This window comes from Manis pentadactyla, chromosome 9 (assembly GCF_030020395.1).
Source record: "Manis pentadactyla isolate mManPen7 chromosome 9, mManPen7.hap1, whole genome shotgun sequence".
NCBI classification, from domain to species: domain Eukaryota; kingdom Metazoa; phylum Chordata; class Mammalia; order Pholidota; family Manidae; genus Manis; species Manis pentadactyla.
In genome coordinates, this window is record NC_080027.1 from 32,001,818 (window position 1) to 32,016,672 (window position 14,855).

The window sequence follows — 14,855 nt, forward strand, 5'->3', positions numbered from 1 at the left end:
AAGCTCCTCAGCTCTAGTTCCCTACGTTGCTATGTGATGGGTGCCTTTCTACGTAAGCCACTTCCCTCTTAGTGTTTCAATTTTAGCTTCAGTAAAATGAGGGATTTGGGCTATCTAACTGAAACAATATTTCATAAATCTGGGATTAATTTTGGGCATTTGCAAAGGACTGAGTAAAGCATATTCAGTGTTACAGGTCACATTCTAATTTGTTTTGTCTGCCCATTTGAAAAAGGCACCTTTTCCTCCTCATTGTTTTTCACCTTTGAGGGGGTGATCTCATGATTTACATATACTCTGTAAAGAATATCGCATATTGTCAACATGTTGAGGAATATTTTTTCTTAATCTAACATCTGTATAGCATTTTACACTCTCCCAAGAAATTTCACTGTCATTATCTCACTTACTTTTCACCATTAACCCCTGAAACTGGAACAATATTACTGATGCAGTGGAAAAAGCATGTATTTGGGAAACAAAGAGCCTGAAGCCAAATTCCAGCTCAACCATTTATAAGTCAAGAAAAAAAAATTAGGAGTTTCTTAACTCTCGGAACCCTCCACTTTCCTTATCTGCAAAACTGGAAAGATATAACAATGAACTGAGGTTTTTGTATAAAATACCTACAGCCTAACAGCTGCTTTTCCCCTTTATCTCGCTATATTCAAGAAAGCTGGAGATTCAGGAGATTCTTCAAAGGTTAAGAGCTGCCCAGGGCAGCATCAAACAAGGAGGTAAGGGATCAACTTAAATGTAAGACACCTGCAAAAAGTGCTTTGGTTTCCTCAGTTTTGTTTTTTGAAAGACAAGGAATGGGTGCATATTATGGCTGGAGGGAATGAGAAAAGTGTGAGTCTGCATAAGGGAGCTCAGCTTCTCTAGAACATTGGGGCAACACAACCATCCATCCTTGCATTCATGGAGCATTGACTGAGCACTTACTGTTTGCAGAAAGACCTGCCTCTGGCAGGGAAAAAAGCCAGTAAAGGTAAATGAGGACGTAATACATCCACTTGATCTCTGAGAGATCCTACTGGCTGAGATTGCACCTGGGTGGGTGGGAGAGAGGTTGAGGTTCAGGAGGATGGACTGAAAGGCTAATCAGATGCAAACTTATAGGATGCAAATTTCCTACTCACCAAACGGTAAAAACATTTTGGTTGTTTTCTCTAACAATGGAGAAAATTCTGGCTTTCTCATTTACTTATTATCTACATGACAAAAGACAAATTTCTTAAATTCCCTTTCTCAATTCCATCATCTGTAAAATGGAAATAATATTTCCTATCTTTCATGGTTATTGTGAGATTAAGTTAAAGTATATAAAGGCTCTTACATTCAAAATTTAACCTGATTAGTTATTTCCATTATTATAGAAATGTTTTTATTGAATTTGCCAAAGTATCAGCTCTCGAAGAGCATTGAAATATGACTTAATTTAGGGTGTTCAATCTATAAAAATTCTATTTACACATGGCATTCCAGGAACACATTTATCCTTTGAAAGGAGACCTGCTAACATATTTGTAGTTCTCCACCTGTTCCTGAAGGTCAGATTGTTGCAACGTTGGATGGGAGAGATGGAGAGGAGGGAAAAAAGGGAGGAAACGGTTAAATCATTAAATTATATGTTTCATCGAAATCATTTGAATCATATGGTGACACCTAACCTTTCTCAGTTTTCCTTTGATTTTTCTCTTTATAGCTCTAGTCACCTCACACAAACCAATTAAACTTCATAAACTCTTGAGGGATTACATGTTCCCAGCTCAGCCTCCCTTAGAATTTCAAATGAGATGCCATCTTCTCAGAGAATACTCAATTGTTCCTTTATCAACTCCTTTGATTTCCTAATGTCAGTCATTCGGGCAGTCTTTATTAGGTGATTTCTATTCTTGGTGGGTAGTACGAAGAAGAGAAAAAGATAAATCATTCAGATGTGGAATTAACAGTCTGGGCTCTTTGCAAAGCCTCCTGCAAAAAGGGCTTTGTAGGTGTTCCATACAGTGAAAACCACCTAACAGTATACAAGTCACTTTGCAGTTTTTAAGGTGCTTTCACAGACAGTATAGTTTTTAATCCTCTAAAGAACCCTCGGATGTATTATAATTTGTATTTGCATATTTATTGCTCAGAAAAGGTTTGTGACCTCCAAAGATGCAGAATTAGTAAGAGGCAGAATTGTAGCTTCAACCTAGGTCTCTCTGGTTAGTGGTCCAGGTCTGCTAAAACACAGTGGTCTGAAAACCTGAGCCTAAGAAACTTTATTGGAAAGACAAAATATCCTAAATTTACTTAAAGCCCTTTAGCAACTGATGCAGATGTGTGAGCTGTATCTTCTCTAGAGCAAATGAAAAGCAGACTTCCTAAATTATCATAAAATATAGGTGCAGTTTGGAAATGCGTCTGTCTACTTCACAACTACAAAATGTTTTAAAGGCCTAAAATACGCATTCATTTAACACATGTTTATTGGGCGACCAGTAAGAGCCCCGCACTATTGTTTGCATTAGGAATATGACAATGAACAAAATAAAACCTTCATGCTTGGAAAGCTTACACTCTAGAGGGGGAAGAGGAGCAGAAAACAGAAACAAATATATAAGATGGTGATAATTACTGTTGAGAGAAACAAAGCAGGAAAAAGGATTGTGGGGTGCTGGGAAGCTAAAGTCAGTCAATACAGACCTCCATAAAACATAACTTTGGAAATACTGTGGGTTCAAATCCACACTCCACCAGTTAGTAGCTCTGAGTTTTGAGGAGGTATTTAACTGACCAATACAAGCCTCTGTTTTGTCATCCATAAGGCCTCACAGGGTCATTGGGATACTCAGGAACGAAGGTAACATTTTTGTCAGGCAGTCCCATCTGGGAAGGTCTCCCTGCTGCCCAGGTGAGCCCTCAACCTGGGAGAAGGTTCTTGAATCTGATGGAGAAGGAATTCACAAGCAGGTCGAGCAGGTACAAGCAAACAGTAGTTTAATAAAGTGAAAGTACACACTCAAGGAAGGAGTACAGGCACTTTCGACAGGTGAGCAGCTATTCATTAAAGTGAAAATGAGTACATGCTCAAACGAGTGTGGGCATGCTCCAGAGGTGAGCACCACTGTGAGGTTCAGGTTGGGTGGTCTTATAGCTGGACTTTAGGCAGGGGGTGGAGTAGTCATCAGGATTGGTGAGGTTTTCTCAGAATAGGAAGAGGATTTCGGGGGGTGGGGGGGCCATGCTCTCTTTTTGTCCAGATGTGGTCAGCCTTGAACTGTCATGGCACCAAGGGTGTGATTTTTAGTATGATAATGAGCATATAATGAGCTTTGGGGTAACTGTAGGTTATTTTTGTTCTATCCCGAATCTAGCTGGTTCGAACTGGTTAGAAACTGAATTCTGTTTTGCCATCAGTTATTTTCCTAAAATCTGGCTGTTTTGTTTTCATTTAACCTGTTCTGCCGGCTGGCCACATGAACTGGCCTCAAGGTTTTCTTGACTCGCCCAGGGCTTGGCTCTTTTCCTGAACTACACTGCCTGTGTCTATGTCTCCTGCACAGAGAAGGCCCTCAATAAACATAGGTGCCCTCCCCTTCTCCTCTTCAGCATTGTTTAAAAAGATAAACTGCTGCATATGTAGAGAACTTTTCCTTTCTTCCCTTCCAGGTTCTTTGGCTGGTCTAATAATTAAGTTGATGTATGATAGATTAACAGGAGAAAAATAAGTTTAATTTCAGACATATGAGAGCTCATAAAAAAAATGAGACTGGAAGTGACCAAAGCAAACAGCTTTTACACTTTCTAGACAAAGAAACAATGTATTTGTGAAGAGTTGACCAGACAGAGAAGTTTGGGCTTGGGGTAGCAAACTAATGAAGTAACAGGTTTATTTATACAGACTTCCTGGCCCCGAATGCCCTACTTCTGGCAATAAGGACACCTTCTACCCTCCAAGAGCAGGTGGGTACCCTCCACATGGGGAATATATTTCCTGCTCTCAGGGAGACAGAGGAGGCTCAGAGTGTCCTTCTCACATTTGCTCTTTCTGAGGTAACTTTAGCTCAAAATAATCAATAGACCAAACGGGAATCTTTTGGGGTATCTTGCCTTCAACCGCATAGTAAAAACTTTAAGAGTTTACTTGAGCAAAAATCAGTTCTAATTGGACAGTGCCACTCTGGAAGTTGTAGGAGCACTTCACTGACAGGAGCCAGAGGAAAAATGTATACAGACAGAGAAAGTGTGGAGACAAAGAAAATTATTTGAGGCTATAGCTTAAAGGATAGTTGGCTGACTGGTCTTCTTACTGTTTTGGTTTTGTAGCCTTGAGGCATTTACAAACTTAGCTTTTCATTTGCTTAGCTTAGGTAGGCCACCATGGCCTTAGAGCCACAGCAGCCTAATGGCCTCCTTGCTTAATTGACTTAACAGCATCCACCACCCTGCTGCCCACAGATTCCAGACTTTCTATAGCTTCCTCCCTTTCAACCTGCCTTTCCCCAGTTCCCTAAAAATAGCATGCTCCCAAATTAGTATATATTCCTCCCTTCCTTTCTTTGAGAACATTTTTTAAAAAGAAAAGAAAATTCAAATAATAAAACAATCACGTATTTCCCACTCAGGATTAACAAATTCCATCATTTTTTTTAAATAAACAAAATATTACAGATAAACAAAGTCACTTGTGTTCCCCTCTATACCCATCTGCCCCACAGGCAATCATTATGAATTTGGTGTTAATCCTTCCAGTTCATTATTAATACTTTTTCTAATCGGTAGGATCCTATGAAGTTGCTCACTTCAACTATTTCTGACTTACAAAAATAGCAACTTCATATAGCTCAACCTACTGCCTGTATATGAATCCACATTATCATGAGCTTTTATATGTTTATGAACATAAATAGTATACTATGCTTATCATTCTGCAACTTGTCACTCAACATTTTTGTTTTTGAGTTCCATCCATGTTACATGTAGATCTAGTTCCTTTTAACAGCTGGTCTGTAGATATTTAGACATTTCCTTCTTAGTATATATTTAGACTGCTTTTAATTTTTCATTATTACAACTACTTCTTTATGCATAAGGATGCAAAACTTTCTCTAGGGTTTATATCTCAATTAGAATAACTGAGTTATAAATTTTGCAATTTCAGTATCTTCAGCTCGTCCCAATCTGTATCAGCTGTGAAAAAAGTTCACATTTTCTTCAAATTTAACCAACACTCATTGTCAGATTTTATTGTTTCAATCTGATGGGTATGAAAGGGTATCCTATTTTAATTTTCATTTTGCTGATTAGTAGTGAGACTGAGAATAATTTCATATGCTCACACTCATTCTGTGCATTTCCTTCCTATCTTTTGCAGTTTTGTAAAAAGAAAAAGCAGTTTGTCTTACTGATATGAGTAATTTTTTACTCTTGTCATTTATCCAGGTTGGATATTGCAAATTTCTTCTTGCATTCTGCTTGTCTTCAAACTTTTTTTATGTATCCTTTTTTCATACAAAAGTACTACACTTTAATAGAGTCTTATTTTTACCATCCAACTTGGGTCTGGCAAGATTGGGGACCAGTGAATTAACTGATAATAGATTAACAAGAGAAAACATGTTTGTTTACATGCACACCAGGGAGTTGCTCAATAATAATTAAGGTTAAGGTTTAGGTACTAATTCAGCAAATGGACAGGGTTGGTTGTGGGTTTCAGTGGGAAACTATGGAAAGTTCTATTGGGCTTTTTGATGCTAATCATGGGCCATTTGTCTTCATGCCAGCTGAATTTGCAGGAAATTACCTCTAGGGGGTTTAAAGGGAGCTGTACTTTCCAAGGCTTTGCTGTAGTCAAATAAAGTTAAGTTCAGGTAAGATTTCTTTCTGCATCTTCTGTAGCCCAAATGTTTTCACTTCAAAATAATCTTTATACCAACTGTGGGGGTCTGAGTGGGTACCCACTCAATTATAAGTTATACTTCTAGTGCCTTGTCTAAGAAATGTTTCCCCATCTGAGGTCTTAAAGATATTTTGAATTTTCTGCTAATAATTTTAGCAGTTTGACTATAATGTACCTAGATGTTTAGGTCTGGTCACTTTTTAGATCTTTGAGTCAACGTTTTCATCAAATTGTCTATTATTTATTATAAGTCCAGGAAAAGGAAATCCCGGGGCAAAATACCTCTAAAACTGAAATCAGTCAAAAGGAGAAATAAAGTTTAAAACCCATTTATTTATTACAAACTGCAGTCTGGGGCCATTTCTCTCTCCTGCTCCAGCAGAAGCAAAACCAGCCCTCCACCTCACCTCACAGGTTCAGATAAGCTCTCTGTTGCCCAAGTAATTACCCATTGATATGGAGATGAAATTTTATCCACCCCTGAGGAATGCCTATTGATATGCAGATGCACTAGAGCCATACTTCTCTGTACCCCTGAAACCAGGCAAGATACTCTGGAAATATTACAACTTTACTCACATTCCTACAAATTTTTTTTTTTCTGACCCATTCTCACTCTTCTCTTTTAAGGAGTCTAATTGTATTTATGTTAACCATTTGATATTGTTCCACAGATGGCTAGAGCTCTGTTACATTTTTTAATTAAGCTTTTTATTTGAGGTAATTGTAGATTCACATGCTAGGCTGTATGGTGGTTACATGTTTGATTTTATAAGAAATTGTCAAACTGTTTTCCAAAGTAGCTGTACCATCTTACATCCCACAAACACTGTATGGTCATCCAGTATCTCCAAATTCTCACCATCCTCTGGTGGTGTCACTTTTTAAATGTATTTTAGCCATTCTGATAGGAGAGTAGTGGTATCTCATTGTAATTTTAATTTGCTTTTCTTGATGGCTAATGATGCTAAATATATTTTCATGTGTTTATTTGCCAGCAAGGACCTGGGGCCTCACTCCAAACACCTATAGGTAACTGAATGTTGTCAACAACCGCAGGAGTGAGTTACAGAGGAACTTCCCCTCTCAAGGGTCCAGCCTCGAGATGATTGTGACCCAGCCAAAACCTTTCTGTTTTGCAATCTTGTAAGAGACCCTGAGATGGTGGACCTACAGAAGTCAGTGGATGTGTTTTAAGATGCTAAGTTTTGGGGTAAGTTGTTAAGCAGCCATAGATAACCAATAAACTTCTCTTCCTTGATCATATTTTATTCACATTTTGATATAAAAAAGCCAGCCAAATCTCTGAACTCAATTATGAATTTATTAGACTAGATATCTGAAATGTTGATTTCAACATCTTTACCTGTTTTCATCTCCAAGTAGTGATCTGTGTGACTCAAAGAGATGTTGAGGGATCTCATATCAGTCTAAGAAACTTTCATCATAAATAAGGCATATTATTTTTACATTAAAGTAATACAGGTACATGGTTTATAAACATATGGAGTACACAGAATTAAAAGCAAAAGATGTCTTTCTTGTTAGTCCCAGTATTATTCACTAGAAATAATGACTATTAACACATTTTTAGTCTTTCAAGGAAATAAATTTCTCACACATATACCACATATGTGCCTTTTCCATGTACGCAAAGGGGAATAAACTATTAATACTGTTATATTAATTTTTTTCACCTATTTCACCTGGAGATCTTTCCCTGACAGCCTATACATACCTATCTTAATGGTTATTATTTTGTAATCTGTTGTGTGATTGTACCACAATTTAACTAGTTCCTTGCTTTTGGACCTTTATATTGTTTACCTTCTTTTTTAAACTATTAAAAGTAGTGCTGCAATGATTTTTGTATGTGAATAAGTCCATAGAAAGGTTCTTCAATGAAACTAAGGTTTAAAGCATGTATATTTGCAGCTTTTACGAATATAATGGTTACTGTTTAAATTGCTGGAACAATTTACAACTCCATTGTCAGTATATGAAATGCTTTTTTTCACTCACCGTCACCAACACTGGGTGTTATTAAACTTTTAAATTTTGACCTGTCTCATTAATGAAAATCATAAAGAATTTTTCTAGAAACAATTTGAGTTTTGGATGGCTTTTCACCAGATGCTTTTCTTTCTCAGTGTTTTTTCCTAAGCACCTCTAGTTAAATCAACACATACCTCAAGACATCATACTTACAGATTTTTCTGGTAATTCTTGGATTTTCACTTCTGAGTCAACATATAGTCCATGACACAGAAATACTTCTAACAAAAAAAATGGCTTAGGACCAGATTGTAACACATTTTACTGTGGGTAAACTCCCTCTTACAGCAAGTGTGAGATATCTTAAGTAGTCATTTTCAGTGGGTGATGCTCCCTGTAGCGAAACTCAAGGTCAGGGAAAAAACATTCTACATTCAGAAATCAACAAGACCTGTGGGGGAAAGTCATTAGAAAGACATTAGATAACAAAGCGAAAGACTTCAGAATGTTGGTTATGTTCAAGATCCTCTATTTTCTTTTCAATGTTTTTAAACACAACAGGTTTTTATCTTCTATTCCTCATCTTGTTCTTAGGGAAAAGACTCGTATCTCTGAAAACAAAAATATTTCTTAGATACGCTTAACATGAACTCTTCCCCATTAAAAAAAAAAAGAAAAAAAGAAAACAATGGGATTGCATAAAAGGGAAGGGGTTAAGGAGAGAAAATATGGAAAATCAAGGGAAAAAAAGGAAGATAGCTCACATTTTTTGGAGCACCTATTATTTGACACATGCTTTACATACATTACTCTTTGCATCTTCACAACACCCCCCCTGAGATAAATCTTATTGCCTCTGTATTGATTTGCTAGGGCTGCCTTAACAAGATACCACAGACTGGGTGACTTAAACAATAGAAAATCATTTTCTCAAAGTTCTGCAGCCACTGAAAAGGTCTGAGATCAAGGTGTCAGCAGAGTTGGTTTCTTCTGAGGCTGTTCTCCTTGGCTTGTCTATGGCTGTCTTCTCCTTGTGTCCTCACATAGACTTCCCTCTGTACCTGCCTGTGTCATAATTTCCTCTTATTATAAGGATAACTGTTGTGGGTAAAATTGCAACATTTCCAGAGTCTCTCACCTGGTCTTAGTGTATTCTCCATATCAATAGGTGTTCCCTAGGGGTGGAGAGAAGTAGTTCATCTCCATATCAATAGGTAATTACAAGGGGGAGTGAGGGCATATCTGGACTGAAGAGGTTGGGTGGGGGCACTTCTTCTGCACCCGGGTAGCAGAGAGACACGGGCGCGCAGAAGTGGACGACTGCTTGTAAGCAATAAATGTTTCTCCCACTTTATTTCTCCCTTTAACTAACTTCAGTTTCAAAGGTATTTTGTCCCAAGATTTCCAACACCCCCACTCCGGCCCAGAGTTATACCAGTCAGACTGTATTAGGGCCCCCCATAACAACCTCATTTTAATTTTAATTTAATATCTCTTTAAAGACCCTAGCTCCAAAAAAAGTAACATTCTGAGTACTAGGCATTAGGATTTCAATATAGGAATTTGTGGGGGGCACACAATATAGCCCATAATAGTCTCTATTTTGTCTGTAAGAAAATAGAGGCTCAGAGACATTCAGTCATGCCTCAAAGTTTACTCAGCTGGAAATTGTCAGAGCTGAGACTGGAATCCAAGACGTCCTATCATCTTTCCACAAAACCAAGCTTTCTCTTTTAAAGGCAGTTACAAAATGTAAAAGGACTAGAGTCTGAAGTTTAAAATCAATTATTAAAAGCCAAGTGATTCCAAACACGGGTATTATCATATCATGACTGCATTCGTCAATATTCTTAGTTGCAAACAACAAAAGCAATCTGGGTTAATTTGAGCAACAAAGAAATTTAGTAGAAGGATCGGATAGCTCACAGTCCTAACAAGAAAGTTTAGCAATAAGGATCTGTCTATGAGCAGGAGTAACACCATCCTGTCAAATTGACCATGTTGACCAATGAATCACCCTTACACTCCCTTTCTTTGACACACAAGTACTCCTTAGATTAATATACAGCTTGAAACAATTAACATTGTTCCCTGGGGCAGGACTCCTTGCTCTGTTCCAGCGATAATATTCAGACATCAGCCTCTGCTCCACTGAGTGCACAAGCGGCCGCCCTGCATACAGACCCTTCCCCTTGCCTCTATAAAGTGGCCTCCCTAATCACAAAGCAGTGCAGAGATCTGTGAGTCTTGCAGTTGCCCAGGACAAGCTTCTCTGTAGGTAAGAATCCCCTCAATAAACCTCTACGGAATTCAAGCTGGATTCGTCAGCCCCTTTCTTTGGTCTCAAAACCCCTTCAGCTTTCGGAGGTTGTTTAGCTCATACCTCCTCCAAGTGGAACAGGATCAGAAAATACAGCAGGACCAAAGATAACTAAGCAGCTAAAACTATAACCAAATTAGTCAAGTTGGTGCTATGCACACTGCCAACACCAGTGGTATTAGACCCTAGCTGCTAACGCTGGCACTGTGGCTGCCAAACACTATACAATTCAGAGGTCCCTGTTGCCACCACCCCGGAGTGAGTTCAGAATTCCCCTACTTTTATTACTTACTTAAGCTTCACAGTTCTAAGCATCTGGTTAGCCCCGCCTAAGCCATATCCATGTCTGGCCACCAGGGAACTGGGAGCAGGAGAATCTGCCACCTCAGCTTTCAATCCAGGGATTAAGGAGAGGAATGTTTAGATGTGAGGCTGCATAAATGTCATAAGTATGCACTACAGGGACTTAACCTGCACATTTTTAGCAATGGCCAACTGACCAGAGACCACACATTGCTTCCATAGGTACTCTACAAAGGAATATGAGTGCCAGGTTTGATCTTGGTATGTGACACCAATCACACTGCCATACTCAGAGAGTGAACATACGCACTACACCCTGAAGGGTGATGTGGAGGCCAGTGTGCCTGTATAGAGAATATATATTCCCAAGTCTGTACACTTATCCAATCTAACACTCCAGAAATATATATATTTTTGGAAGCCATGTATAACACCATGAAAAGTGTAATCTGTCTTAAAGTAGAAATTCATTCATTAATTGACAAGCATTTATTCAACACGCATACTAGGCACTACAAATAAAAACACCAGCATGACACAGCCTTTGCTCAGGAATTAGCCACAGTCTGATGAGGGAGGGGTGCATGATGTGAGGTGGAGTTCAGATGTTACAGACAAGGTCCAGGTGAAAGGCTTAGGGATGTCACTGGAGAGGAGGATGTGCAAGTGGCAGGCTTACAGACGGCTGTGCCAGGAAGGCAGCTATTGAACTGCTCCTTTTGTTCCGGCCTACACTCCAAAGCTATAGAAAGAAGTCGGATTTACCCTTCTTTCTCCATGAAAATATTTAGAATATTTCCCCTCATGTTTTTTGATACTTCAGACAGTGAATCATGGACTGTTAGTTCTTTGAAGGCTGGAAAAAAGATCATCTAATTCAAACACCTTGAAAGAATCTAGCACATCTAGTCTCAGAAAACATTTTTCCAACCAGACAGAACTTTATATACAAATTAAATCTCTTCCCCCCTTGGACCTCAGTTTTCTTCATTATAAAATAAAAGGTATAGACTAGACCAGGAGATTTCTGAAAGGCCAATCTCAGGTGAGATTTCTACTAGTGCCAATAGGCTTTGACTCCACCTTGCATACTCTTTAAGAATATTCAATTTCTCAGTTCAATTCAACCCATTCAAATTTTTGGAAATTGATTTATTATAAACTTATGGATCCCAGCTGTTGAATTCGGTAAATGGCTGACTTCCTTCTGTCTGGAGCAGCTAAGGCTGTGTCTGTGGGACGTCAAAATAACCACTGAGCTCTTTCAAACAGCTTATCAGTGCTGATTGAAGGGAGGGCAGCCAATTCCTCAGTCTGAAGAGAACAGTAAGTTCAGTTAAAATGCTTACTCCTCTGACCTCAGGCAGATACAAATCTCCTTTGACAATCTTTAGTGTCCTCAAAGGCAACAGGCTCAACATGCCCTCTAATCACAAGAAAAGGAAATTTTGGTAGAGATGCGTTCCTTGAGATCATTTATATAAAAGCACTTTGCAACTATAACGTGCCATCAACTATAACGTAACTTAATATATTATTGCTCATAGAGATGGTGCTGTAGAAAAAATGTGGAACAATATACGGCAAACTGTTAGCAGTGTTTATAGCTAAAAGGTGAGATTAAAAGGTACTGTTAGATTTGCATTTTATCGTGTTTGAATATAACAGTTGATACTAATTTTTTACCAGAAAAACCAATTAAGAGGAAAAGATAAATAATGTGACCCTCTCTGTGCTTTGTAATAATTGTAATAACCCCTTGTCCCTGGGCAGAGAGTTACTTGACGTCCTGATGTCACCATATACTAGAAGCTTGGTGACAGCCCAACCCCCTAGCAGTTCTAAACTTACTCCTTTATGTGTAAAATGAGGATAAAACTGTCCACCTCCCAGAGCCAGTAAGATGACTTATGAGGTGAATCTGAAAATACAAGTCTAAATTGAATCAAGGCAGTATTACTATCTTAGAGGATCTTTCCCGTCATGGGATGTTTGGAACTGGATTCCTTATCTCCCAATTTATGAATGATACAACAAAGGCCCAGATGGTTTAAGTAAATGGTTTCAAACAACAAGGTTAGTTAGCCCAGAGGTTTCTTTTCTATTTGCATATTTTTAGACATATATTTTTATGCATCTGTTTGTTTGCCTGGGGCTAGGGTGTCACTTGCATACTATTTTCTTATACAACCCAAAAAAAGAATACAAGTATAAAAGAAGAAAGACTCAGTTAACAAATCTATCATTAACAAAAGGAAAGAACCATGAATCCAAGCCCTGCTGAAATCTGCCAAATGTAATTTTCCCCCAGCTTTATTTATCTTCATAAAGCAATTAAGCAGAAGGCAGAAAAGATGAGAGAAAAATAGCTCCTTTCAATCTGACACAAGCTCTGTTCTTTGCATTGTCTCTTCCCTTCCCCCACCCCTTCAGCTGCAGCATCTAGAAATGCCTGTGAATTCTTGACATATTGGGGTTCTGTCTCCTATTTCACAGTTCCAGCAACTACAGATAGTGCACAGATTTTCAATGTGAATGACAGAACTGTGCAGGGAGGTGGCTGGGGGACTCAGCCACCTCCCGCATTCAGAAGGGAACTGTTCAGAGTTACTCTTCACTACTGCAGGCAGGCATGGCTGGTGCTGCCACCGGCCAGCTGTTTGACCTTGGACGAAGCAGTTAACTTTTCTGAGCCTCTATTTTCTTATCTGTAGAATAGGTACATTGATAGCTACTTCATAGAGTTGTGGCAGGGATTAAATGAAATAACACACATAGGATTAAATGAAATCAATAGTAAGGTACCTAGCATGGGGTTTGGCATATGGTGGGTGCTCAAAAACTGCTTGCTGCCTATTGAAGCCTTGTGGTATAAAGGCTAAATCCCTGGACCCTGATCCAGGCAGCCTGGGACTGAATCCTGGCTCTGCCGTTTACTAGTGTGTTCCTCCTCTATAGAGTGGGGATAATGATAGTGCCTGAATTATAATTGTCAGTGTTTGTTAAATAATGTGCAAAGAGCTCATACACTATCTAAACTGCCAGGTGGGAAGTAAGGAAGCAGAGGGAACCATCCCAGCCACATCCTTCATAGCACAGCTGTTCTACCGATCCAACAGTATCCCCCTCACTTCTCTCTGAATCTATTTCTATTCCTCTTGGCAACTTCTCGCTTCCCGCTCTCTCCTCTGTCAGCCTCATGGCATCCATCACTGACTTCTCTGTGCCTGTCCCTACCTACTGTCCCCTGCATTCAAATTCCTTGGCAGAAAGTGCTTGATTGGTGTAATTGCTTACTTTCCCCTGGCTCCCCTTCCCTAAGGCACAGATCTCAGGCTAGACCACCTCAGAAGCCACCAGCCTCCTTCACATTAATTATGTGACCGCAGTGGCAAAGTCACATGATTCAAAGCCCAGCAAGGAAGGTGGCTGTAGGAGTGGTGAATATTTTGAATTTGAATTAAGGTTTTGTAATAATCATAGTCATAGCAACAACTGAATCCAATCCTCTTATTTGACAGGTGGGGAACCAAAGCTCCAAACTGAGGAGTGAGCTGCCCAATGTCATATACAATGGTAAAAGGTAGAGTCAAATCAAGTCTCCCAACCCCTAGTTCAGGCACATTCCCCTCCTCCAAAATCCCACATCTTCCTCAAATATCGTTGATCCCCAGTAAAGATTAAGCACGTGGACAGTCACATCTCAGACAGCAGTAGTGCAGTGATGGCCTTCAAGGAGCTCACATTCTGCTGGGGAAGACAGACAAGCAAAGGAGACAACTGGGTAGGCAATGTTCTAGAGCAGTCTATACAGTGCGAGGAAAACTCAAAGGCAAGGGAGTTCAGCCCCTGTGGCAGTCGGGGGCATGCCCAGAGCCAGGATTGCTGGAGCTGGGCCTGGCAGGATGAGTAGGAGATTATCAGAAGGACAAGATGGGGAATCTCAGGCAGAAGGAGAAGCGTGGGCAAAGGCAGTGGACTGTGAGCCAGGGTGGCACATGCAACTTCCATCAGTCACGTCTGCTCAGTTCACCTACACCTTTGACAGCAATTTTTAGAGGTGAGGACCTCTACGGAAGCTTTAAAAAAAAATACAACTTGACTTTTAGGGAAATAAGTCTGTTTCAGATTTTATCAATCTATATAATGTTTTATTGAATTATACAATAATAATAGCAACTGCAACAGGAATGAACAGCTTAGGATCAAAGAGAACTGACTCTTGGCAAGCAATAGCTAATAACTAGTGCCTCAGTTAGTGGCAGTGAACATCTACATGCAGCCCAGAGAGTGTGAGAGTGTCCTCTTCCCCGCAAGAAGCGCGGCCCCACATGTCTCCATCACAACACT

General features: G+C 39.4%; 1 long non-coding RNA gene across 4 annotated transcripts in view; it reads right to left on the bottom strand.

The window, feature by feature from the left end:
- The window catches only part of LOC118917520 (uncharacterized), a 115,209-nt gene that overhangs the window by 37,377 nt on the left and 62,977 nt on the right, over window positions 1–14,855 (bottom strand). The window contains exon 3 of one of the 4 annotated variants that reach the window (XR_005026833.2): window positions 946–1,052. The exons of 2 other annotated variants lie outside the window; for them this stretch is intronic. This is a non-coding gene — a long non-coding RNA (uncharacterized LOC118917520). Of the gene's footprint in view, window positions 1–945; window positions 1,053–5,365; window positions 8,981–14,855 lie in introns of those variants that run through there. One more of the 4 variants, XR_008999190.1, reaches the window with a different exon arrangement.